The 27,928-nt window shown below is 35.8% G+C and overlaps 1 pseudogene; it reads left to right on the top strand.

Moving 5' to 3' along the window:
- The first annotated feature begins 18,468 nt into the window (after window positions 1–18,468).
- LOC134385701 (eukaryotic translation initiation factor 4E type 2-like) overlaps window positions 18,469–27,928 on the top strand; it is a 158,745-nt pseudogene continuing 149,285 nt past the window's right edge.

Genomic DNA, 27,928 nt, shown 5'->3' with positions numbered 1-27,928 from the left:
AGGCTCTTTTACCTGCCGGTAATCCTGCACCGATTAAGCTGATGGTTGAGCTAGAGCTGGTTCTTGAGCTCCCAGACCCCTCAAGCCAGTTCACAGACTGGGTCACAAACCCTTCACACACCAGGCTGGGTCACCAGACCCCTCCACACTAGGCTGGGTCACCAGACTCCTTCACGCAGATTTATGAGCTAGGTAACTGGCCACACTGTCCTTGGAAGATGCAGGTCTGAAAAAACATGGCTGTTCAGGGCTGGTGCCCGAGGCATTAAAAACCAGCCAGAGTTTCGTTTGTTATTAATTTCTAGTTTTAATCCATTGTGGTCTGAGAAGATACATGGGATAATTCCAATTTTTTTGAATTTATTGAGACTTGATTTGTGACCTAATATGTGATCTATCCTGGAGAATGATCCATGTGCTGATGAGAAGAATGAATATTCTGAGGTTGTTGGGTGGAATGTTCTGCAGATATCTGCCAATTCCAATTGGTCTAGAGTCTTGTTTAGATCTTGTGTTTCTCTACTGATTCTTTGCCTAGATGATCTGTCTGGTATTGACAGTGGGGTGTTCAGGTCCCCTGCTATTATGGTATTAGTGTCTATTTCCTTCTTTAGGTCTAATAGCGTTTGTTTTATAAATCTGGCTGCTCCAACATTGGGTGCGTACATATTTATGATTGTTATGTCTTCTTGATGGATCAGTCCTTTTATCATTAAGTAGTGTCCCTCATTGTCTCTTTTTATGGTTTTTAGTTTAAAGTCTATTTTGTCAGATATAAGAATAGCTACTTCAGCTCGTTTTTCTTTTCTGTTTGCATGGTAAATCTTTTTCCATCCTTTCACTTTTAGTCTGTGTGAATCTTTATGGGTGAGGTGGGTCTCTTGTAGGCAGCATATAGTTGGGTCCTCCTTTTTGATCCAGTCAGCCAGTCTGTGTCTTTTGATTGGGTAATTTAAGCCTTTTACATTAAGAGTTGTTATTGAAAGGTGTTGATTTATTCCTAGCATTTTATTGGTTGTTTGGTTGTCTTAGGTGTCTTTTGTTCCTTGCTTTCTGATTTACTGTTTGGTTTCTGTGTTTGTTGGTTCCTTAGGTTGTAGATAGTGTTTTTGTTTGCTTGTTTTCTCTTCATGGATGCCATTTTTATTATACTAGTGAGTATTGATTTTTCTTGGGTTTTTATGGCAGTGGTAGTTATTTTTCAGGAACCAAACCCAGTACTCCCTTGAGGATTTCTTGTAAGGGTGGTCATGTGGTAGTGAACTCCCACAGTTTTTGTTTGTCTGAGAAATATACTATTTGCCCTTCATTTCGGAAGGATAGCCTTGCAGGGTAGAGTATTCTTGGTTGGCAATCTTTGTCTTTTAGTATTTTGAAAATATCATCCCATTCCTTTCTAGCTTTTAAGGTTTGTGATGAGAAGTCTGATGTTAGCCTGATGGGGGCTCCCTTATAGGTGATTTGACGCTTCTCTCTTGCAGCTTTTACGATTCTCTCTTTGTCTCTGAGTTTTGCCAATTTGACTATGACATGTCTTGGAGAAGGCCTATATAAGGAACTCAAACAACTTTACAAGAAGAAAACAAGCAACCCAATTAAAAAATGGGCAAAAGAGCTAAGTAGGCATTTCTCTAAGGAAGATATACAAATGGCCAACAGACATATGAAAAAATGCTCAACATCGCTCAGCATCCGGGAAATGCAAATCAAAACCACACTGAGATACCATCTAACCCCAGTTAGGATGGCTAAAATCCAAAAGACTCTGAACGATAAATGCTGGCGAGGTTGCGGAGAAAAAGGAACTCTCATACATTGTTGGTGGGACTGCAAAATGGTGCAGCCTCTATTGAAAATGGTATGGAGGTTCCTCAAACAATTGCAGATAGATCTACCATACGACCCGGCTATCCCACTGTTGGGAATATACCCAGAGGAATGGAAATCATCAAGTCGAAGGTACACCTGTTCCCCAATGTTCATCGCAGCACTCTTTACAATAGCCAAGAGTTGGAACTGGCCCAAATGTCCATCATCAGATGAGTGGATACGGAAAATGTGGTACATCTACACAATGGAATACTACTCAGCTATAAAAATGAATGAAATACTGCCATTTGCAACAACATGGATGGACCTCGAGAGAATTATATTAAGTGAAACAAGTCAGGCACAGAAAGAGAAATACCACATGTTCTCACTTATTGGTGGGAGCTAAAAATTAATATATAAATTCACACACACACACACACACACACACACACACACACACAAACGGGGGGGGGAAGAAGATATCACAACCACAATTACTTGAAGATGATACGACAAGCAAACAGAAAGGACATCGTTGGGGGGGAGGGGGGAGGGAGAAGGGAGGGAGGTTTTGGTGATGGGGAGCAATAATCAGCCACAATGTATATCAACAAAATAAAACTTAAAAAAAAAAAAAAAAAAAAAAACAGCCAAAGCGGCACCGCCGTTCAGGTGCACTTACTCCACACACACACAATGTTACTGAACCACCCCTAAACTGGCTCTGAGGTGAGGGGAGCCTGACCAAATTGTTCTATTTTCCCAACAAGTATGAATATTCTTTCTCTCACACCTACTTTGCTTTTTATAAGTATGATTTCTGAAATTTTGCTGTTTTATAAAAACCTCTTTGACCAAAAAAGGCATTACTGCAGCTAAAGTTAAAAAAATCTATAAATATGAAAATATATGTCTGATATTATATTCTTAGTTTCACTGAACATTCTTGTTAGCTAAATATCATGGCAACATGCTAGGAATGTTAGTCACTTACAATGACTTTGTGCCTGTTCAACTACCTACCTTTCATAACTCTGCTCTGGCTAAATGTCTACTTTAACAATTATCAAGACTGGACTGATGATACCACAATGCAGAGTCTAAAACATAAGGGAGCTGAGCTAGCAAAGAACGTGGATATTGTTCCTAAATAAGTATTGAATAAAACAGAATATGTCATTCATGAAAATAGGTATAAAAATAAAAATTCTCTTTATTTTTTGTAGCATGAGAGAATGAGGTAGTAATTTACATTGCATTACAAATTATACCGGGAAAAACTGCCTTCTGGAATGCATACAGAACACATCTACTTAGGTCATATATTTAACTTCACAATCATACATATTCGTTTCATACAGTTGCTTCCACTTATTCCTTTTTTCATAATTCAAAATAGTGATGGAACTTTTGTTAAGTTAGACATATTCTTTATCCTAGATAAACTCCCCAAATAAAATAATAAAATGATATCATATTGAAATTAGGCATAGTGACAGACGAGTTTCACTAACAACTTAGGTATTTATTTTTGGTAAGATGGAAAGATTGTGACAAGTCTTCCTTGTAAGATCTTTAAATTTTTATCTACTTCCACTTTCGATGACAATTAAATTTGACTCTTCCTAAAGATTCTAGTACAATTAAATAAAAATATATAATATGATATATATTATAAAATATGAAGGATGGGTAAGAATAGGAAGCATTAATATTTTCTGTTAGTTTTCAATAAAAGTTTAAACAACTTAACTATATTTTAGTTTGAATAATAGTTTCTGATCTAGCCTATGAATAAAACATGTTAAAATAACATGTTTAAATAACATTTTTTAAATGAAAGGAACATAATCAACAAAACTTGTTTTAAGTCAGTCTACTATGTAAGAATAATGTTAGGTTTGGGCATATTTACCATAACCCTTTTTTTTAAGCCACATACCAAACTCAAATTTGGCACATCAAATATTTAGATGAAGCAGGTAATCAACTTTTCAGTTATTTTCAAAACATATTCTCTCACTACAAGGATGGACAGGTGATGTCAGGCACAATTCTATATCTTTCTTTTTAAATTCATGCATGCGATAAGGTTTGTATTCAATTTAAATGAACAGAACTTTTTCTCTAACAGAAAAACTATAAATATTGTTAGGTGGGAAGCATCATTGCAGATATGCTTCACAGAGATAAACTGAATTCCACAGAATCCCTTCACTACAGAGCTATTCTGGGAATTTGTCAAGGGATATCTGCAGAATGCATGATGATCCCAAAATAGGACATGTCTTAAGTCTGGGTGAAGTAAGGGTAAGCTTAGAAATTGTTTCTTACTCATGCAGACACAGATATGCCAAAAATATTCTAGAACCTCTTTGTAGATATTTACCTCTCTCAAGCATGGGGAAAAAGAGATTTATGGTCTTTATGTGACTGAATTAAAAGTTTTCTCAGCACTAGCTGGATCAACTTGATATTTGATGGGTATATATTCAACTTCAGATCAATGAGGCTTACTCATCCAATTTTTATTTTTCTGTGATTTTTGAAAGTTTCAGTGCCCTGTGACAACTCTGATATTATAGATGACATGTGTTGTGTGTGAACGTATGCAGATTTCAGCTTAAGTCTATGTTGTGAGCTATTGTTCAGAACTGTCTGTGCCTCGCTGGTGAATTGGTAGGGAAGTCTATGCAGAAGTCCACTTGCATGGAGGTTTGAAGCACTCTTGAGGGAACTCACTGGAAGGGAAGAAAGCCCGAGGCAGAAAAGACAGTTGTCTGAATAATAACGCCTTTGTTGTCAGAGAGAAAAGAAAATATGAGTTTCAATAGATCAATCATTCGAACCTCTCCCTTCTAAATCTAAGGAAAAGTGGTGACTATTAGCAAATAGAGGAAAGTGTTTCAACCAAATGCTACATTTCTGGATCCTAGAACAAAGGTTTAGTAGTTTTAAATGTACTCCTACACTGAGAAGTGGTGAAACACTGCCTCATTTTGTTCAACCTAATAGCTCATGGATATTCTGGTGCACCCATTGTGTGGTCTGGGAAACAGTGAATGGGGTGGTATCCAGTGACAGATACAGCATGCCCAGAAGACAGCAGCACCCAGGGAGGCCTGTTTCCAACGAACTCAACCTTAGTGATGGACGAGAGTAACAGCACTCAACAGAAATGGCAGTCACAGTTAGAGGAGGCAGTTTTCTGGATTTGTTCCACATGCGAGACAATCTGGGAAATTCAAAATATTTAGGTTGAAAGAACATGGACCAGAAGGGAGGGTGATGTTCTACATACACCAGTGAGGAAAGGGCCAGAGAAATGTGTTATCCCTGTTAATGGTGCACCATAGGCTGGTAAGGCCTGTGGAAACTCTAGTCAAAGCAGTAGTGCTATTCTTAACCTGTTTTGACAGAAATGTGAATTACACATGTATATTTCCACTTCCTTGGAGAATTACACTTTGTGTATGGATGGATACTTTGCATCCATACCTAGTTGTTTTTTTGTTTTTGTCACACATCTGTGTTTTATCAGTTTACACATACTGAGCAGGGCTCATGTCATGTCCCTGTTTAATCTCTGCCTTCACATTCCCATGTTATGTTTCTATCAAAAGTACAGTATTTTTTTTACCTGAACAACTATAAACTCTATACTGCATGTTTCTTGTATTCATTCCTTCCAAACTGAAATCACCTTCAGGTTAGTTTTAGCTAAATCAATACCCTCATATAAACACAACGATATTGACACAGATAATAGGTACTATTCTAAGTATTTTATAACAGTGACATTTTTTATTATAGGAAGTAGACCCAAGTGTTAGGTTCAATCTACAGTTGAACGTTAAAAAATAATTTAGGTGTTCAGAAATTTCCCAAAATGATTTTCATAGCATATGAACAAGTTTATCTCTGTTAAGAACATCACTTAAAAATAAAATATTGTTTTTCACATGCAGTTATTACTATGAATTAAACTCTCCTTTTGAACATTTCCACTAAATTTAATGAAACTGCATATCTTTGATGATCAATGACCAAATAGGATGTGAACTTTCAGATACCTCCATAAGGTATATTAATGTGTGCCCCTTTTATTATACCTGTAATAACATATAGAACTTGAGGGTAAGTTAGATATCACAGCTAAGAGCTTTTCTCTGCATAATAAATTTCAGTCAGTGTTTGTTTTCTTTGTTCTTATCAGAATGGTAGGCAGAATAATGGGCCCCACAAATGTCCGTGTCCTAATTTCCGGAACCTGATTAGGGTTTCTAGTGTGGCAAAAGGAACTTTGCAGATGTGATTATGGGTTCAGACCTTTAGACATTATCCTGGATGATCGGGCGAGACCAATATTATCACAACATCCTTAGAAGTAAAGGAGGGAGGCAGAATAGAGACAAGAAAACTGTAACTACAGGGGAAAAAGAAAGCAGAGAGAAATGCCAAACTGTTGGCTTTAAGGAGGAAAAAAGGGGAAATAAGGAATTCTGGAGGCTTCTAGAGCTGGGAACCTTAAGGAAACAGATTTTCCCCTAGAACTTCTGAAAAGGAATGCAGTACTGCCGACACCTTCATTTTAGTCCAGTGAGACCATGTTGGACTTGCACTTACAAAGCTAATCTAAGAGAATAGAGTTTTGATTTTTTAAGCCACTAAATTTATGCTAAGTTGTTACAACAGCAATAGAAAACTAATACAGCAGATAAAATAATTTCTATGGAAATATTTAACTATTTTTTTTATAAAAACAGTCTATTGTACCATCATACAGTAAATATCTAGTTAAAATATCCCACCCTATCACCCACGAATGTCTGTTTGAACTTATAAATTTAATGAGATGAAGCTTTTGGGAAATGATCTTTATCACAAATGGTCTCAACTTGATTTTAATTTTTACATGATTATCAGTTTCTGTTGATCTCAAGAAAAACACTGAATTTTTCTCTATGACTCCAAGTATTTTAAGGTATTTCCTGAGTTGTCTTCTATTTTAGCTTTCCTTTGCCAAATTTATTCAATTTTTCTTTTTTGAAATTCTTTTCTCCAGGGGAATAATTGTTCTTCTTGCCAGAACAAGAATATTCTGTGAAATTTGAGATATATTTGGGTTTTTGTAGCAAGTATTAGTATATTATGCTATTTTATTATATTTTAAACATTTTATTTCCATGTGGGGATTATGCTGCTAATAGGTGACTCACATTAGTTTTCCAATACATTATCATCTCATAACAACCTTTTTTGACCACAGGATTTAAACCTAAGAACTACATTTCTCAGATGTCTTTTCAACTAAGGTCCTGAATGCAAACTAGGCCCACTATTCTGATGCCAGGTATCAAGCTTTGAAAGGGAAGAGTTAAGCAGAAACTGTCTTCTCGTGGCTTTGGCTGTTGCTACTGGCAAATGAGGCTCAGGACGTGTGAGGGTTCCCTACAGTAGTGTTGCAGGGTCCAATCCCCAGAATCCTAGGTGTTGATAAGCCCAGGAGGTACAGGACCTTGGCCTGGTGGCTCATCCATGGATTCCAACATCGAGAGCCTCCTGAGTATTGGGCTATTTTGGCAAAGGTAGAAGCTCTTGTTTCTGGCATATTGCCAGTTGTGACCTCAGAGGTAATGCTCCATAATCGGGTTCATTCTGCATAATCTGGGAATTATTCCAGGAGATCCAGTTTAGAAACTGACCCGTCAGCCCTTGCAATGCTTTAGTAAGCACATAGTTTCTGTATGCAATTTCTTCTTGCTTAAAAATTCTTAGAGTGATTTCTATTTCCTGCCCTGAACTCTAATTGGTAGAAAAGTCCATTCAGGAAATCTAAAGATGTATCATTCATAAAAAATTGCCATACTGTTTGCAATAAAAAGTTGATATCTTCTCTATTATTAAGTGGAAAGTTAATTGTAAGGCAATTACAGCGCCCTAATTACCAGACATCTGCATCTACAAATTCATGCACATAATTTTTCCTAGAATTTGAATGCTTATATTCATTTCAGGGGCAGAGTTCTATGAATGCTAGTCATCATTCTAAAAAATATATTAAATACAAAGTGATTATTGTTCAACAATGCACGAAATGCCATTCAAGTATTGTTCTGTTTATATAAAGGAAAAAACACAAACTAACACATAAACATGTATATACAGATATTTACATATTATATATTGTGTAATGATATAAATATATAGGTATATATATATATGAGTGTATATATATAGAGAGAGAGAGAGAAGAGATAATACAAAATGCAAAATGACAATTGGGTTTGCACTTCACCTTTTTCTGAATTATAGTCCAAATAGTTAATAAATGTTTCTTCAAAATATAAAGAGAAAAAATGCTAAAAGGGGATGTATATGAATATTCTGTTTCAATCCATTTATAATCATTGTTGCCAGTATTTCCCAACTTTAACATCGTTTTCTTCCTGGAGTTAGCCTTTTATTTTAGTGCAGATTTATGAAACCTCTTGCATGCTGTCATTAAAGCTATGACCACCTCTCACTGCAGCCCTGTCATTTATTTCTCCTGCATTGTTAACTGGGTAAGGCACTATGTATGGTAATTATGTTCTCAATAGTAGAACCTACTCAGCACACATCTAGCTTTCATCCAGGTACTTTTTTTTGAATTTTAACATGTAGTGTGCAAATAGGTGTGCACAGTGATTTGAACCTGCAAAATGAAGCTTTTATTACATTGATTATACTTTTAAATCAGAAAAAATACTGTGCTGTAAAGTCATATAACTTATTTTGTACATCTTATTCAGTTATATGTATCTTTGAACTTTAGCTTTCATATCAAAAAAGGCAAAACATTAATTTCTGGGGAGAAAAATTTTTATTCTCTGAATTCATTCCCTAACAATTAAAATATTTTAAATACTAGCATTGTCTCTGTATTTATTTTGAATAATTTGTTTTTCAAACTACTGGAAAAATTATTAGATAGATAGCAATAAGCAGTATCCTTGTAATATTGGGAGATCCTAACAATAAATAGTTAAAATTTTTCTCTGAAATAGTGAAGCCCGAGAAAGGTAATTTTCCTTTTGAGTGTGTTGTGTTATGTTTTTGTTTTGCTTTTTAAAAATGGTGAGTAATAGTTGTAAATTTAATGAACAATTCATTCATTTATTTCCCTGAGTATAGATTTTAAGATGTAATAACCCTCAAATTTTTGAAAGTGTAGGTTAATGTTTTCAGGTACTGCTTTATTCTTTTCAAATTATTCATTGAGAGTAAAATTTTGTTGTTTTTAACTGCCTAAACTGACACTTTTCAGTCATGTTGGTCATACATTGTTGGAAAGAAGGCTTGTTCCTATGTCTCAGTTGCTTAATAACCCCGAAATTTCAGTATTAATTCAACAAGGACAGTTTTGTTTGGCAATATTTGAATTTAAGAATGACAGACAAGAGAGCAAAATGTGCTATGTTGGTTGCTATTAGTTATATTAATAGACTACTTTATTTCTTGTAAATACTATAAATTCCTTTTACAATATATGGTATCTATTTTAGCATGGCCAAATAATCAGTCTTTAGAATGTCCCAAGCACCAGATGCATTGAGCTGGCAAAGTAAATTAGCAATCTTCCTAAGTGGGCTTGGCAGCCAGAGAAAAGCAGATGCGATTGAAGGATCCGAACACAGACCTTGTGAAATAAAGTTCTGGATAAGATGGACTCAATAGTAATAAATAAAGTCATTGCATTTAAAAATATTTAAATGTAGCAAAAAGAAAATTAAAAAAAAAACTATTGAACATTAAAATTTAAAAAATTAGTTGATGAATTAAAGAGGATGGCCAAAATTAGTAAGGCAGTGGTAACCACAAAATCAAGTGCAAGAAATATTTTAAAGAACTGAGTACAATTATAAATAGGCCACAATGATAATTGAAACAAAAGGAATTAGAGGATATATTCAGACTTTTTCCATTCCTGTCCTTCAGGACACCTACCTTTTACATAGTTAGTACAGATACGGTTTTTTCTTCTTTCCTTTAGTTGTGAGAATGTCCTGCATCTTTGCCCACTTTGTTATATATGAGTTTCATTTTCCAGTTACACAATATTTGATTAAGGCAATGCATCATAAGCTGCATTCTTCTTGTTGTATGTGCTCTGCACTGTAATGAATGACTATTATTAATGTGATTATAATAATCATTTTTATGCACATAATTGTCTTTTTGTTTTACTAATTTTAAAAATAAATACATTTTAAGATAAAGACACGGCCAAAAGTATAAGAATAGCTGTAATTTGATTTTTGTAATCTTGTATATTTCTATATTATTTTCTTGGAGATCTGGCTATATACTTGAGGAAAAAAAATGAAAGGAGAGAAATATTTCATGTGATTAAATGTCCAATGTCTTAATTTTCTATCTTGAAGAAATAAGATGTTGCTTTACTAAATCGCTCAGTTATGCGTCTGTTTTCTCTCTGTAGGTTGGACAGGAATCCTAGTTTTTGCAAAAGATTCACACTTTTTAACAAATTTCTTAGAGTTAGATTAATATCATTGATTAACATGGAGAACAGAGCATTAAGAAAGCTATTTGAAATAGTATCTATTCCAAAAAACCTATTGGTAGTAGGAAATAATTAACAGTTAATAGAACCTGGAAGAAGTTGACAAAATTTAGAATTACTTGCTTTTATATATTATGTCAACACATAGCTAGCATTTAGAGCAAGGGTCAACAGACCTTTTTTGTGAAAGAAAAAATAGTAAATTTTTAGTCTTTAAGGACCAGTTTTTGTCAAAACTAGTGATCATTGCTATTGTAACTTGAAAGCATCTGTAGATAATAAGTAAATAAATCGGCATAATGGTTTTTGAGTAAAATTTTATATAAAAACATAGGCAGTGAACTGTATTTGTCTAGATGCTAAGAGATTAGTTACTTTTTGAAAATTTTTATGAGATTAAGAGGAAATTAAATTGTCATTATTATAAATGGGAAAAATCCTGGCATAAACAAAACATTCACAATATTAGTGATTGTTCTTACAGTTATTTTTTATCTTTCTTTTCTTGTGTGACATTTCTGTTCATTCATTCATCCATTCATTTATTCATCCAACGAACATTTCCTGAGCTGTCATTTTGTGCTAAGCCTTGTGCTAAACATTGGGATATAACTGAATAGTCTATTCACAGTCCCTACCCACAGGAGTTATGACTTAAGGAGAAATAAATGCACATTTAAAAAATAACAAATAATGAATATCAATTGTTGATAATCTATGACATACAAAATTGCAGGGGATTAAATAATAGAGGCCCTATTTGGTTTAGGAATCAGTGTGAGTTAATAATGACAGAATTATCTGAAGCACTGGGCTCTCATACCAAATAAATCATATTTGTATCTTATTATATAGAAATGTATACAGATTTTCTACAGCACATAGTATACATTAGGAAGTGGGAGGATTATAATACATCCATTTTTTGGTTCATTTATACAACCCTGAAATTGCTAAATGTTATTCTTCATCAATCATCTAATTTTATACCACTATCACAACACACCTTTTGGGAAACTGTGAAAAAGAGGAGAAATATACAGCTATATTTAAATCTGTGGCTATATGACCAATCTTATTGATATTCCAGTTTGCCAGGGTTCTCTTAAGTTACCCTTTTGTGTGGGCCTAGTATAGCTAAGCTCCCATGGGGCTTTTAACTAAGTTCCTTAACCTTGCATAGACAAGGTTCAGCTATTACTCTTTCTAGACTGACGAGGATCAGAAGATGATGACACAGAGTAACTCATGAAAGATGATTTATTTGATGTTGCCCTCTAAGTGTGAATGTGCAAATGGACAATGAATTTTAGGTCATATAAAATACAGTCATCTAAATGTCCACAGAAGAAAAACCACTTTCTGTACTCTAATACAATGACATTCCTCTAGCTGTAAATCAACAAATCATGTTGACTCGGTGGGAGGAGACCCTTTCATCTTTAGGATGGTGTTGGCTATCTTTCCTTGTGGCTACAGTTCTCTAATCTACATTATGTGATACAATTTGTATATAAGCTTTTGAAAGGAATTATATTATTATTATTATTTTTTATTTATTTATTTAATTTTTTTTTTTTTGTCGTTTTTTTTTTCGTGACCGGCACTCAGCCAGTGAGTGCACCGGTCAGTCCTATATAGGATCCGAACCCGCGGCGGGAGCGTCGCCGCGCTGCCAGCGCAGCACTCTACCAAGTGTGCCACGGGCTCGGCCCGGAATTATATTATTTTTAAGTCCTGATTTTAAATGATTCATTATATTGCTGATTGTCCACTTACAGTATGTCCTGGTAAATGCTATTAATTTCCATAAATTAAATGTCAATGGATTGAAAGCAAAAATTACATTTAAAAGAACAAAATATTCCCTTTAACTTCCATCATATAGAGCTACAGGAGGAGACTACAAGGGAAGTGAAATGAGAGGGCCCTCTTACAGCAATTGTAATATTGCTAAGCTTTAGCAAACTCAATTACTGTCAGTCAAATGAGGTAGACGGTAAAGTAACTGTAGACTGTTGACACTGACTACCACAGCGTAGGAGCCGTGATTAAGTCATAGTTTGTATCTTAGATACTCTAACACATTTGCCCTATTGAGAGTAAGTGAGAATTTGTTTTTTTTTTTCTTTAAGTTTGAAGTTGAGCATTGTTTGAGAGCTAAATTTCATAACTTCCTAAAAAAAAGACACAGACATTAGAAATAAGCAGCATGATGTGATAAAAAACAACAGTAACAGAGTAAAAAAAAAAATTGGTTCAAGTCTTAGATGTGTTACTTACTAGTTACGTGGCTTTAAAACAAGTTATTTAATCTCTTTTGTACCTGAGTTTTTTCAAATTTAAGGAGTGAATCTAATATATTAGAGGATGTTTGCAAAGACTAAATGATGTGATGGAAACAAAATAGCTTATTGTAATGATAAAATAATATAATTTATCATAAATAAAATATTCACATATTTTATATATACTCATATAGTAAAATATGCTTATACAAGTATTTATTATCTTAGTCTTGTTTTTATATAACTTTATGATGGTGAAATACAATTTACTTTATTTTCATAATTAAATACATATTCTCCCAGCCACATGAAAGGATTGTGATAACTATTTGATTAACTCAGTAATCGTTTTTTATTTGCTAAATATTAACTGGGCCCCTACTGTTTTCCAGTCACCATTCTAGGCAGTGGGATATATTAATAATTATTAGAAATTATGTTGAAGTCTTAGATATATTTTTTATAATACATTTTTCAATATTTTATTGGGAAAATTTTAGAATACATAGAAAATTACAAAAAAGTGCAACCAATGCTCATTTACTCTCCACCTTAAATTAAAATATGCACATATATGTGAATCCCTTTGTAAATAGCTTATAGACATTATGACAATTCACCCTTAAATACTTCAGCACGTGTTACCTAAAAATTCACTAACATAACAACTCCTAGGAAAATTAACAATAATTCTGTAATATTTTCTAATATCCAATCTATATTCAAATTTTCTCATATGTCTCCTAACTGCTTTTGTAGATTGCATTTTAAAAATGAGGTTCAAAATTGCTTAATCAAATTTTTTTGAGCTGAAAATATTATACCTAGAATTTAAGCTCACTTACTAAATGCATTTTTTGTGGGAAGATCTGAATATAACAGGTTATTTCTCAATTATAAAATTGCTCCATATTTTAATTTCATTACTCTCATTTGTATTTTCAAATTATTATTTATTATTTTTTGTGCTAATAGCCAAACACTGACTTTCCAAAACATAATCTACTCTCCCCCACTTATTAGAGTCGATGAAATTTTTATAGCCTTTTTAGTTATCCACATTATCTCAGCAGAATGTCATTCACATAGCAAACTTCTAGTCAAGTTTTCTTGATGATGGTGAGGATGTTAGGATTAAAAGGGTGATTTTTGAAATTATCATTTTTTTGTTATTGATTTAAGTGACTGCAGGGGTTTGAATAACACACTGAGTCTGGAACCCAATAATAGTAAACAAAATAATAATTAGTACTTATTAAGAATCTTGCATGTACTAAACTACGTAAAAGTTACATTAACAACATTATTAACTTAACCCAAGCACTGTATAAGAAATAGGTTTTGTGGAAGCAGGTTTTAGATTATTCTAATAAAAAACTGTCACTGAAGAAGAGAAAGGAGAAGAGGAAAATATAAAAAAAAAAAATTCTCAAAATTTAGAGGGTCTAATAGCTCCTCTGGCCAAATCCTCAAAATACAGAATATTGTACTTCTGTGGTTTAACATATTATGATTGTACATCTCTAAGTCACTTCCACATTACTTGTATGGCATTGCAGTGGTTCAAATTGTGACACCCCCCTCCCCCGCCGCAAAAAACATGTTCACCAGACCTGTGAATGTGAACTTATTTTAAGAAAAGTTCTTGGCAGATGTAATTAAATTAAGAAACTCCAGATGACAATAGATTTTTGCTGTTTTAAGCTACTGAATGTTTGGTAATCTGTTAAAGCAGACAAAGGAAACTAATATAGCCATGATAACAAATATCATACCCATTTAAAAATAAGGAAATTAAGCCTCAATGATGAAATGTTGATGGATGAAACCCTAAGCCACCATATGGTACTTGGATTCAGTCTCCTAACTCATGCTTGAAGTCCTACAGAACTTGAATCTAGGGAGATTATATACCATGTATAAAAATCCAGAAGCTTTTGGCATTCTGCTTTTTTTATTCCCACATTCTCTGTTGTAGACTATTTTAGTTGGGATGTATAATTTTAAAATGTGCATTTATATATGAAGAATTATTTAAACTAACTCTTGGGATCTTAAAGGATTTTGAAGAAAAATAAAAATAATATAAATCATGATTTAGACTTTTGGTCTGTTATTTCTCTTAATCCAGAAGTAAATTGAGGTATATTTCAAAATAACAGGATATTTTCTTAAGGGAAGCAGAACATTATAAGGACAGAGGACAGCATGTTTTTTCAGTATTCACAACAGCCAATAATAATTTGGTTAAGAATATCAATATAGAGTAGATGGACTTTTGGAAGACAGAATATGCTATGCCCAGGTGAGGTTAAAAAAAAAAAATTCTCCAAATGCATACACATCTGCTACATCAGATATACTTTATCAAAACATGAGAAATAATTACCTAAGAATGAAAAATATTTTAAGTCCATGTACACTGATTAGTACAATTCCTGATAATAATCAAATAGGATCTAAGAATTCTTACTGGTATAAACTAGTTAAAATACATATTTTGTTTTCAAAATCAGTATAAAAAACATTTTATGCTCTATATGTCTGAAAACTATCTTGTAAAAGTTTTGCTACTTATTTATTCTTTTAACTTGTCATAAGTGTATCTTCCATCTTTTCAATTGTTGTATATTTTATTCTTCATGATGAAAAGTCATTCATCGAGCTTGGGTGACAGGGAATTACTGCTTTCTCTTATGATAGGATAACTAGTAGAAAACTAGTCCTCTTGCCATGTAAACCGCTATAAGAAAATGCATGTGGCTCTGTTTTCAGGCTTTGGACAACCGGCAGGGGAAGATGATGACAGCCGTGAAAGGAACACCCATGAAGTTAATCCCAACATTGCCACAGCCCTCTGCCTCTTTTTCTTCATTTATTAAAGACACAGAATCTGTCCCCTTGACCAAGGCATATGTCTGCTATGATCTCCTCTTGCCTACTTTCTAATTTAAGCAGTCTTTGAGACCTGTTGATTCATCATTCTTGTTTTTCTTGTTTTTCATTCCTTCTCTCTGCTATTGTCATAGCTCAGCCCTCACTCCTTTCCTCTCATTTCGCCATGTACACCTGCAACTGTTCTTACCTACTCTATTATGATGAGAATTCTTTAGTCAGAGGCGCCTTTCTGACACTCTTATCTGAGGATGGTGTTCTTAGATCCTTTACTGAATTCTTTCTTTATTCAGTGTTAAATGATCTATTCTTGTACTACTTCTTCACCTTGTCACTTGTGTCTACATCTTTTGCAGTTTCTTGAACTTTCCTTATTCTTTAATGTGTTTCTATTTTGCACACATTCTTTCTTCTGTCTATTGCATGGCTTCTCTCTCACCCTGTTCTTGGTAAATGCAACTCCTAATTAACACTGCACAGCAAGCAACCCTGCACTTACTTCTCACCTAGTGTTGTATTATCTAGTGTGTAAGCTATGGGTACCACGAAAAGGTAACAAAAAACAAAAGGTTTTTAAAGAAATAAAAGCATTTTCTATGTTTTTTTTTTTTTTATTCAATGTGTGTCTATTAATCATCAAAATGTTTATTAGGGAGTGATAAAGGGTTAAATGTGTCCCCCAAAAGTTTATGTATTGGAAACTTTATCTCCATTGTAACAGTGTTAAGAGGGTGGGTGATCTAATTATTTGAAAGAAGTGATTAGATTGTGAGGACCTTGATTTCCCGAATGACTTGATCCATTCCTGGAGTAATAGGCATGGCCTTATAAGGAAAGTGAGTGATAAGGTTAACTCTCTATTGCTCAGCCTATTCTTGCCATGTGACATCCTGGTCGCCATGGGACTCTGCAGAGTTTCCACCAAGAGGAAGGCCCTCACAAGATGTGTTCCCTGGACCTTGGACTTCCCAGGACCTAAACTGTAGGAAATAAATTTTATTTCTTTATTAATTACTCAGTTTCAGGTATTCTGTTATAATCATCAGGAATGGATTAATACAGGGGGAAAATACAAATTTTGTTGGACTTCTTATTTAATTATTCAAATGTAGTATAATAATTAAAAGTATGGTCTTCTGAAGGACACTGTCTACATTGAAGTTTTGATTTTGCTTCTTATTAGCTACATATAGTTGTCCTTTAAGTCCCTCATAAATTAATCTGTATAAAATTTAGAATAATGCTAAGCACAAAGTAACTATTCAATAAATGATCCCTACATTTATTTATAATTATTAGAAATCATCACTTTGTTTTAATGCTTAGTGCCTTGTATATCATGGCCGTGTTTTATTAGGTGCTCTTCAGATAAGCTCTGACATCACTCAGAAATGACCTGTTTCATGCTCTACTGCAATTATCGATTTATTTATTTAATTCCCCACTAGATTATGAGAACCTTAAAGGTAAGAATTCTGACTTTGATAAATGTAGTTATATATATTTGCATTTTCATCAGTACATATAACTAGTCATTTTACAGGTATGTTCATCAGGCAGGCAGGGAGTAATCCTGAGATGGAGAATGGAAAAATGTAAAGGGATAAATGGCATTCAGAAAAATTTAAAGGGATAAATGGCATTCAGAAATGGGTTCAATTTAGAAAAGGAAGTCAATTCTGAGATTTAAGACACATTGATAAATATTACATTCTGAACAGAAGTTAAGCAAAAGGGCAGCGAGGAGAGGTATAATAAGGAAAGTCCTCACATAACCTGCTTGTAAGAAAGTGTTGATTAAGTTCTACTTTATCAGTCTAACTTGCCCAGTCCTAGGCTTACCCTGATTGTTAAGGATGCTATATCTAGCTTTAGATAATCTGTAGTATTAAGAAGTATACCATATATCCAGTAGTGCAGTAGATATTCATTAACTTTTGAATATTGCATTATGAAGCAGAATTTTTTTTTCCAGTGTTATCTTTACTCAAATAGGAAATGAATTTAAGCCTTTAAAGGTGTATATCTCATATCTGTATTAAACTCTACAGCTCATCATTAAGTCCTTCACATCTATTCTTCTGCTCGTACATGTGATAAGTCATCTGAAGATATGGCATTTGATACTGAGGATTCATGTCACAATGAATAAGCAAATCTGATCTTGGTGAAAAAAATATGTGCAGCTTTTTGAACAGATATTTTTTCACATAAAATATAAACTCTCATATAAGCCACCTTAATTAATTTTAAAATTTTAAAATTTATGTAATAAGCTAACATGTTGAGTAATATTCTAACAGTTTGTATAAATGCTTTTATTTTGGTTTACCTAATTAAAAATATATATCTACAGTAATTATATTTTGAATTTATTTAGAGTGTGCTATCTTTTGACACATTTAGGACATTACAAATTTCTTTTCATTAGCCCTCATATGTTCCTAAGAAAACAAGCAAGGGTGGTATTATTATCTATAGTTTAGTACTGGCAGTATTTAAAAGTTTTATGACTTAACCAAAGTACAGAGTATATCAGTAGAAGAGCTGTAATTAAAATGCCAAACTCTCTCACATGCAGGGCTGTTATAACATTTACCCTAGAAGTATACATAATCTAAATCCAGTCTTCACTTACATGTCTCCAAGAATAGAAAATAGCCCAATATTTTCAGAGAGTAATTTACCAAATTTGATAATTTACAGAGGGTAAGAAATCAAGTTTTAATAACTGTCCTGTATCCATTATGGCCACAGTCGTCTCTAATGTTAACATACTTTCACTGGACTACACTTTGTGGAACATAGTGGTTAAGCCCTAGGTATACACATTTTGAGAGAGGCTCGGCTCCTTCTCTCAAGATCAGAGTTGAAGAAAACTAATTATTCGTATTAAACAAAGTGAAAATGATGGTCAATGTAAGCATGCCCATGCTAAGTGTGAATGAAAGAAGAGATGAGATCTTTAAAGCTGCTGATGGTTTCGGTATTACCACTGATGAGTTTTCCCTCTTTAATAGAAAAGAAGTTGTTAGGAAAGAAAAAAAAATAGAGAAGATTTTATTGTGGTTTATAATAAAAGAAAGGAATAAGTAACAATTTTGCTGTAATAAAATTTTGAGTAGTACACAGAGAGAGAAGATTGAGAAGGTGAATTAGGAACATACAAAAACCAAAAAATGTTTTAAAAGATTTTGTTGTGGTATTGAATGAATTTAAATCAAAGACTGACATAAGTAAAACAATGTTTTAGAGAAAACACTGCTAAAAGTAGGACTTTACTTTTATTGATTGTTTATATTTTCTCAGCTACCCAAAATGATTATACTAGGAATCATTGCACAATGTCCCAGTGCTTCAAATATTAACCAGATGAAAAGTTAATAAGATAAAAAGGGGAGATGCTTTAAAACTAAAAATGATAAGAACTATTAGTGCTGTGCTCAACTTGAACTTTATAAATATATCTTAATTATAACATTTCTTTTGGTGTATTCCGAATCTCTGCTCTTATCATTCTAAGCAGGTTTAATCTTTGTACTGGCTAGCCTAAAATAAAATAAATAAAATAAAATAAAATAAATAAAATTAAATAGTAAAATAAAATAAAAATAGATTATAGTTGGAAGCAATAGTTCCTTGAGAGCTTCTATCAGGTATTACTGTTACTGAATTCCCAGTTATTAACATACCTGAAAAAGAATGGTTGATTACACTTTTTTGTTGTTTTTTTGTCATTAAATTATGAATGACAGTGTGTTTGTCACATGAATTAGAGTAATGTGAGGTTCTCACATAAGCAATTATAATAGAGAAAGAACTATTTTGACTCCTTGTCATTCTGCTTTAAATTCTCCAGCTTGATTTTTCTTGATTACCCCACACACACCGCCTGGCAAATGCTAGTTTTCTTGGCTTGTAATAGTGGTTATCTTTTTACTTTTCTCTCTATATTATAATGCTTTTATGGACCACTTAGAAGAACCCGTGCTTCATAGTCTTGAGTGCTTATAAGTTAATGCTAAAGATTATAAGATGCCAAAAAAATTCACAACGATAAAATGAGAGAGAATCTCTCCTAGGTCAAAAAAAGCAAAACACACACACACACACACACACACACACAAAACCAGAAATAAAAACAAAAGCCAAGAAACACATCTGAAAAGTAGTTTTATCTAGACTTTCCTGATAATATTCCTCTCACTCTGACATTCCATTACATGTAATAGATGTTATGTTAGGAGGGGGCTGGACTTGGGAGAAGTTTGTTGAATATTCTGTAGAGAGAGGTCTTGCAAACTAAGCATTGGCCAAAAAAAAATTACACACTGAGACAAGCTTAGGACCTCAGATTGCCTGTTCTTCATGAAGTTTAATTGCTGCATAGAGACAATAAAACCATCCAAGTCAACACTTGCTAGATTGAGTTTAATGCTAAAATATTCCTAGATTTCAAATGGCCATGATTTTTTAAAAAGTTATGAAGTTCCTGTTGCCAGCAACCATAAATACTGGCAGAGGGAATAGATAAATGATGTTACAAGTACATGAGGAGGGCGGTGTTATGTTGCAATGAAATAATCTGAAGGATGCCTCAAATTCAAAAATCATTGCTTCTGCCTTGGCGTCCCCCCACCACTCACACAACCAGCCCAGTGACAATCACCAAGCCACAGCAAGAAGGGCTCTGGGTTCCCAAGCTGGAGTGGTGGGTGGCAAGAGCTTCTGCCACACTCCCCTGACATCTGCACCCAGCCCAGCAATGATGAAGCCACCACTGGAAGCGCCCCAGTCTCCTCTGTGGGAATGAGGAGGGTGCCACAGGCCTCAATCCTACCCCTCCTCCTTCCACCTTCTTCCATGCCATCTCCTTCCCCTTCTCCCCTCTCCCCCTCCCTCCCAACTGCTCTTCAACAACATCATAGAATGTAAAAAAAAAAAAAAAAAAAAAAAATAATAATAATAATAATAATATTAATAATATAAAAAATAAAAATAAAAACCCCCTAAAACCCAAAAATCATTGCTTCAAAATGGATGCAAAAAACCATTTTGATCTGTCTTTATTATGTTATGTACATTTGACTTAAAATATTCAAACTACACAGACTGGTGTAAAAGAGAAATTGATTTAATTCATAGTGTAAATTCCTGTCATATACTGAGTTATTAAACATTTGATGACATGGATTCATATAACAAGTAACTCAAATCCATATATATTACAGTTTTATGATTGTCAATATATCAGTTCCATCCCTATTAAACTAAATTTGACCAATAAAAATAATTTATTACCTATCATATTTCATTTTAAACAATCTAGCCAATGCCATCGGAGAGACTCTTTTAATCATTATACTTTTTTGATAATTTACAAAATAGTAATGCAGTAGCCCAGTAATTTTAGTCAAAATCCTGGACCAAATTTAAATTATTAAAATTAGGATATCTTTTGAAGCACTTTAACCCCTATATACAATTTATGTTGAGGCAATAGAAGTTTATAATCACTATGAGGCTTTAGAAAATGTATTTTAAATTAACAGAGAAATGTATATTTTTTGTGTAAAAATATACTATATTAACTTCATATGTGGAGGCTAAATGTGTAACTTCCTTGCAATTAGAAAAAATCAAAAGTTAAAAAATATATAGGTAAGTTGGAATTTTTAAGTTTTTCTTTGAACTATGCTTTAGGATGCACATTAATACATACTGTTCTCCAAAATAAATATCCCCTAAACATCAGAAAGTAAAAACAGGACTAATTCCTATGTTCACAGAAGTAAGGAGTTATTCTAGTTATTCTATATTTGCACACTTAACTGAGATATTGTGTTAAAATACTGCTTTTCTCACAAACAGTTCAAAGTGGAGTTCACTGATACCTCCATCACATGCCTCAGACTTCCCATTAATGGATAGAATGCAGTGCTTATTATTTCAGGAAGCTCTGGGTAAGACAGAGGGACACTGCCATGGCTAATAATGCCACCCTAGCTGGTTCACTATTCTTGCATGGAAATCGGTGCTGTGTGATGCAAACTTGTCTTGTCCCTTTGCAACTCATGAATGCTCTCATGTTATTTATCATACAACTCCCTAAATTTATGAAAGGTGCATTTACTTTTGAATATATTAAATACCATGTCTTCCTGCTGAAAACTGTAATCACTAAAAGAGTTCATCCAAGCCATAAATTGCTTATTTGTAAGCAAATGGAGCAAATTCAGTTTCAGTTACTGCTTTGGAATACAAACTAAATTGAACTCATAAAATGTTCTGCTTCCTGTGAAATAGAGCAGTATAACATTATTGAGCTGAAGGAAAAAGAAAAAAGAAAAAAAAAAGTAAAAAGTAAAAAAAAGAAAAACTATCGAGGAATCTTAGTCCAAACTTTATCACATATGCATATGCACATCTGTCTCAAGGTAAAACAGGGATTTAGAGAAGAGGGAGACTTGGTAATGCCATATATTTCTGAGAAGAATTTTGAAGGTCGAAACATAACTGATCCGGGACTAGATGGAAAGACAGTATGAAGTAATTACAGAAGCTGAAAAGAGTCAGTCAAGAGACAGCAGCAGAATATAAGAAACTAGGGAACTGAATGAGAATGAATTAATAGCTTATAAACTGTGAATTGCATCTTGAAAATGTTCAATGCTTTTAAATTTAACAGTCGTATTCTCCAGGTGAACCTATATCAAACAGTAGGGACTATATTATAGCCATTGAGCATTCAATTGGCACAAATGAATTTTGTTTCCACTGTTTTCCCACAGGCTGATATTTGTTAGAGTCAGGTGCGAACTTACTTTTCAGTCTTTGTTTTTTCTGTTTTCTGTTGCTACTGTTTACTCCCTTAAGAGAGGAAAAATAATGAGGACATTCCATGACTGTCCATATACATTCTTCCTTTTGATTCAGGAATCTGATAATAATATAATGTTATTACATATAAGAATATAGTAAAATAATATAATATTTGTCTACTTTTTATATTCACCCAATTTGCCTAAATCATGTCTCCTCCCTGCCCCTGCTATTTCTCTCCATATGCGGAAAGTTTAATAATGTGCACTCTCTCCATCCTTTCAGTCATTATGAGTCAGAGGAGGTGGGAGAACATGTCCAATGGGTAACTTTGGGAAAACAGTTTATATTCAGTCTGTCTTTCTTTCCTCTCTTATAGAGCCAGTTTGCCTGAAGAGAGCAAAACTTTTCTGCTCCATCCAGGACAACCTTTACCCGCCCCACCCACCTACACATACACACAGAGCAAGTGGCTTCACTTGTCTAGCAGTCCCTGTGATTCTGTGCACGAATCTACACAATTTTAGTATCCAGTATGAAGTAGTTACTGGCTCACAGAATAACCTCTTTCATCAGTACCTCAGCATTCTCAGTATAATTGTTGGTCGTTTGTCTTTACCTTCTGCCATATGTTGGCATATATTGGCATACAATGATAATAATCATGAAATATATAAAAATTATCACAGCATGTCGGGCCTTAAAAACTAACGCCACCTTAAGTGACATTATAAGCAGCGCCATTATGGGCCCACAAGGCTTATTAACGTGGCAGCCTAAGACGGCACCGGGAAGAAGTAGGGTGAGAGTGTCTGAGGGAACCTTGCCTTAGCTCTTACTGGCCAAATACGCGCTTCCATGCTCGTGAACACTGCGTGATTGCAATAGCTAGGCATTGAGACAGGATGCATGCTCTCGTAACCTTTAAGCTGATTGGAGGATGTAAAAACCTCCCTTCCCCATTTGCCTTTAAAAGCAAGTGCTTGTGTGATAATAAACGGAACTCCTTGACAGAACCCCCGCTGCATCTAACTGTCCTTTAATGGGCTGGTTGGGGCCAGCGGCTGTGCTCACCTCTCTTCATGGCTCTCTTCCCCTGTCTCCTCCCAATGGGGACCGGAGGGAAAGAGGAATCCGGGTAATTCGTTCACCCACCAAGGGAGAGACTGCTAATGAGGCAAGGGCTGTTCAAGTCGGCCAGCGGCGGACCCGACAGAGTGCTGCCCTGTGTGAGGCGTTTTTTTAACACTCATGGGTGAAAGGCGAGTGAGTGAGGCCCCTGGCTGCTCGGTCCTGAAAGAAGGTCGATGAAGGGTGACCAACCAACGGAGTGGCCCCTGCAACTGCGGTAGTCGTCGTGAAGTAATCCACCTGCATGTCAGGGTGAGTACCATAACAGGGGGAAGTCTCTGCACTTCTCTGCCCTGTTGCTTCACTTTGTCCCTTCCTCGCGGGGCAACATGGGAGGTGTGTGTGGAAAGAGTGACGAGACAGCCTGCAAGGCTCTAAAGTACATGTTAAAAAGCAGAGGCCTAGAAATATCTGACTCCACGGCCATCAATGCCTGGCGTCATGTGGTGCAGGTAGCCCCTTGGACACCTTCATCCAACTTGTTCTCGTATGAGACTTGGGACCGGGTTCAGACCCTGGCCAGAAAGAACAAGATTAGTCACGGGCTAGACGCCCCCCTTAGGGTCCTACCGAACCATTTCTGCCCTAAAGCTTTGCTTCCTTCCCGAGCATCAGGAAGGGGCAGAAAGGGATTGGCGCAGTTCAATGAGGAGAGAAAAAAGGAAACAAAGCTGCCAATGCAAGGCCCTGAGCCATTGAGTGATACCTATGCCCCTACCCTGTACCCTCCTCTCCTGGCATACTCACCCCGCCAAATTTAGCTGAAGGAGAGAAAGCGGCACTTGAAGAAGTGGAGGAGGCTAGCCCACCTTTAAAAACACCCCCGGCAGAGCCACGTTTTTCATGTTATGGCTAACTGGGAATCCCCAGCCGTCCGCAGCCTGTGGGGGGAAGCGGCCCCTCAGGCCTATCCGGTCAACATTGTAAAAGAACTAAAAAAGTCTGTTGCTGAGGCCAGGACTTTATCCTCAGCCTTGCAGGCTCAGACACAAAACTTAACCGAAGACTTCAAGGCGTTTACCACCCTGATCCCCTCAGGAAACAATACTTCCCCACCCTTCAAGGAACAATGTTTTGGTTGCGGAAGGCAAGGTCATTTTAAAAGCCAATGTCCCAAGGCTAACGGCAAAAAACCCCCACCACACCTTCCACCCCCCATGTAAAAAAGGATTACATTGGAAAAAGGACAGTAGGTCCAAATTTGACAAAGCCCCGGGTGGAAATAGGCTGGCCGCTTGGTACTCTTGGGAAGCTCATGACCTTAAAGAGCTGAAAAAGGCTGTCGCAGAGGATGGGCCCAATTCCCCATTGGCAGAAACCATCCTCCAAGTCTTAGCACAACAACCTTTCACAACCCAAGACTGGAAAATGCTCTGTAAGGTTGTCCTCCCTCCAAACTTGTTTATCAAGTTCTGCTCCTTCTTTAAAGAAGAGTGCCATGTGCAGGCAGAGATAAATCAAGCAGTAGCGTTGCCCAATGCCACCAACCCCCGACTCACCTTCCCGCGGGTCCTTGGCAAAGGTTCCTGCATAGGTGCCAACAAACCCTTTTGCAGTACTGTGGCAAATCTCACCACCCCAAAACCCGAAATAAGTGGACCCAAAACAAGCAGGCTGCAGGGGCACCTGCGGTGGCCATCAGCTCCCTCTGATGGGAGTTATTGGAGCGGGTACCGGGACCGCCGGAATAGCCTTGGCACATCAACAGGTAGCTTCCCTGAGGGAGGCAGTGGACATAGCCACTTGGAGGTGTCTGTATCACATTTAAAAAAATCACTAACATCACTTTTTGAAGTTGTTTTACAGAATCGACGTGGACTAGACCTGTTGTTCTTACAGCAAGGAGGATTATGTGCTGCCCTCAAAGAAAAGTGCTGCTTCTATGCCGACCACTCTGGAGTGGTCAAAGATTCCCTAGCTAAGCTTAGAGAAGGGCTAGAAAAGCACAAAAAAAAGAGCGAGTAGCCAATTGTAATTGGTTCCAAAGCTGGCTTTCAAGTTCCCCATGGCTCACCACCCTGCTGTCCTCCCTGCGGGCCCCCTAGCCATTTTCCTTGTCTTAATCATCTTGGGGCCTTACTCCATTCGCCAGGTTGTGTCCCTTAGAAGGCACAACACCACTTCTCTTGTAATGCTCACCCAGGTGGTAGAGGAGGTGGCCCATAATGAAAGCCCTGACAGCCCTTGGGTCAATACAGCCCTTTAAAAAATCAACGCCAATCTGTAAGTCTCCACCCCGCCCCTGCTTGGCTGGATAGTCAATGACGGGTAAGATTTCCAGAGGGAAACAACCTAAGACAGGCACAGCCACCAGAGGGAATGCAGGCGAGGCTGGGAAGGTTAGCCGCCTCCAGCTGCCTTATTTAAAAAAAAGTGGGAGATGTCGGGCCTTAAAAACTAACACCACCTTAAGTGAAATTACAAGCGGCGCCATTATGGGCCCACAAGGGCGTATTAACGCCGCAGCCTAAGACGGCGCCGGGAGGAAGTAGGGTGGGAGTGTCTGCGGGAACCTTGTCTTAGCCCTTATTGGCCAAATAAATACGCGCTTCCACGCTCGTGAACACTGCGTGATTGCAATAGCTAGGCACTGAGACAGGATGCATGCTCTCGTAACCTTTAAGTTGATTGGAGGATGTAAAAACCTCCCTTTGCCATTTGCCTTTAAAAGCAAGTGCTTGTGTGATAATAATCGGAACTGCTTGACAGAACCCCTGCCCCGGCTGTGCTCACCTCTATTCACGTCTCTCTTCCCCGTCTCCTCCCAAGGGGGACCGGAGGGAAAGAGGAATCTGGGCAATTCGCTCGCCCACCAAGGGAGAGACTGCTAATGAGGCAAGGGCTGTTCAGGTCGGCCAGCGGCAGACCCGACAACAGCAGACCATTCATCATGTATTTTATGTAATTGCAATTGTCAGGCACTATGTTGGGTGCAGGTAGCTAGACATGTAGCTAGACAAAGAGATGAATAAATTAAATCCTAATCTCAAGAGTTCACATTTTAGATGGGGGTGTAATAGTCCCGGATATGCCAGATACAGTGTATCATGACAGGGAAAGAATGGAGCGACAGTCTTGCCTGAAAAATAATCATAGTATGGTGGGAACACTGATAAGAAATTACACATTACAAAGTGCTATGTGCTATGAGATATGCAGCTACTACTGAAGTCTATATGAAGGCATCTAGCACAGGGTAGGAAGAAAAGTGGGAAATAGCAAATGCATCCTGGAGGAAAGTGACATCTGAGATGCTTCCTCAAAATGTATAGGGTATCAGAGGAGGTGACAAACAGAGAGATAGTAAATTGCCACCAGGAAGTTATCTTTATAAATTAGGCAAATGGTTCTCGAACACATCATGCATTTGGTAAACCTTATCATTTTTTGAACAAATTAGGATAAAGATAAACTAGTAATTATTGAGATTAGTGAAGCGGTAGTCAATTACAAATTGTACTTTTCTGCTACTCTTTAAAGGAAATGGAAAACAGCTAGTGTGCATGTACAGTGATGAAGTAGAGCAGTACTATGAGCAACTAAATACATGGCCTCATACACAGTACCATAATAGAAAAGGTAAGAAGAGACGACTCATTGCCACCTGAAAACTTAACATCTAGTCAATGAAACAAAACACACAGGAAGTTAAATTAGTATGGCTTGATTTAAATAAATGCCATCCTGCCAGCCATGATTAATTTATAAGTGAATGGGGGACGGAAAAAGTTTTTGGGAAAAGAAATTCAGAGGTGAAAGAAATTGCATCTGACTCTAGAGGTAAGGCAGAGTTTACTGGAGAAACAATCTCAATGGAGTCCTGAGCTAGACCTTGAATAGTTATTTGTGTTTATGAAAGTTTTCATTTGTGCAAGCTAACTCCACCTTATGACCAATTTGAGGATCAATAAAACTGTCTTAAAATACACTTTATTTATAATATCCAATGATTAAAATCCATCTCAGTAATATTAGTTCATTTTATTTGATTTTTTTGAATAAAGCTCTTAACCTTTCCTGAGTCGGTTTATTTTCACTTGCAACAAATTTTCATATTGTGTGTATATGCTTATGTTTTATTCTGATGATCGTGGTGTGTACATAGGTATAGGCATGAAATGAGATCCATTTCTTCTCACTGTGAGACAGGCATGATCACAAGAGTGCATGTTGTTACCTGAACGCTTTTCAACTATAAACCTTTTTTGAAAGATCAATTTTCCAAAAAGGTGAAATTTATTTTTATGACTAAGAGTAAGAAAAAATAAATACACTTTTTTCTATTCACACTTTATCAAGTTGTCCATTTCAAAACTATTTATTTCAAAAGTATTTCAATTCTGTTAGCTTCAATCCCACTATTAAGAAAGCCTACGTCAGACGTGCTTTTGATCTATTCATTTTTAAAGTAATA

The sequence above is a fragment of the Cynocephalus volans genome, chromosome 9, assembly GCF_027409185.1.
Source record: "Cynocephalus volans isolate mCynVol1 chromosome 9, mCynVol1.pri, whole genome shotgun sequence".
Lineage (NCBI taxonomy): Eukaryota > Metazoa > Chordata > Mammalia > Dermoptera > Cynocephalidae > Cynocephalus > Cynocephalus volans.
Note: the sequence above shows the minus strand (reverse complement) of the source record. Positions and strands in the feature narration are given on the sequence as shown.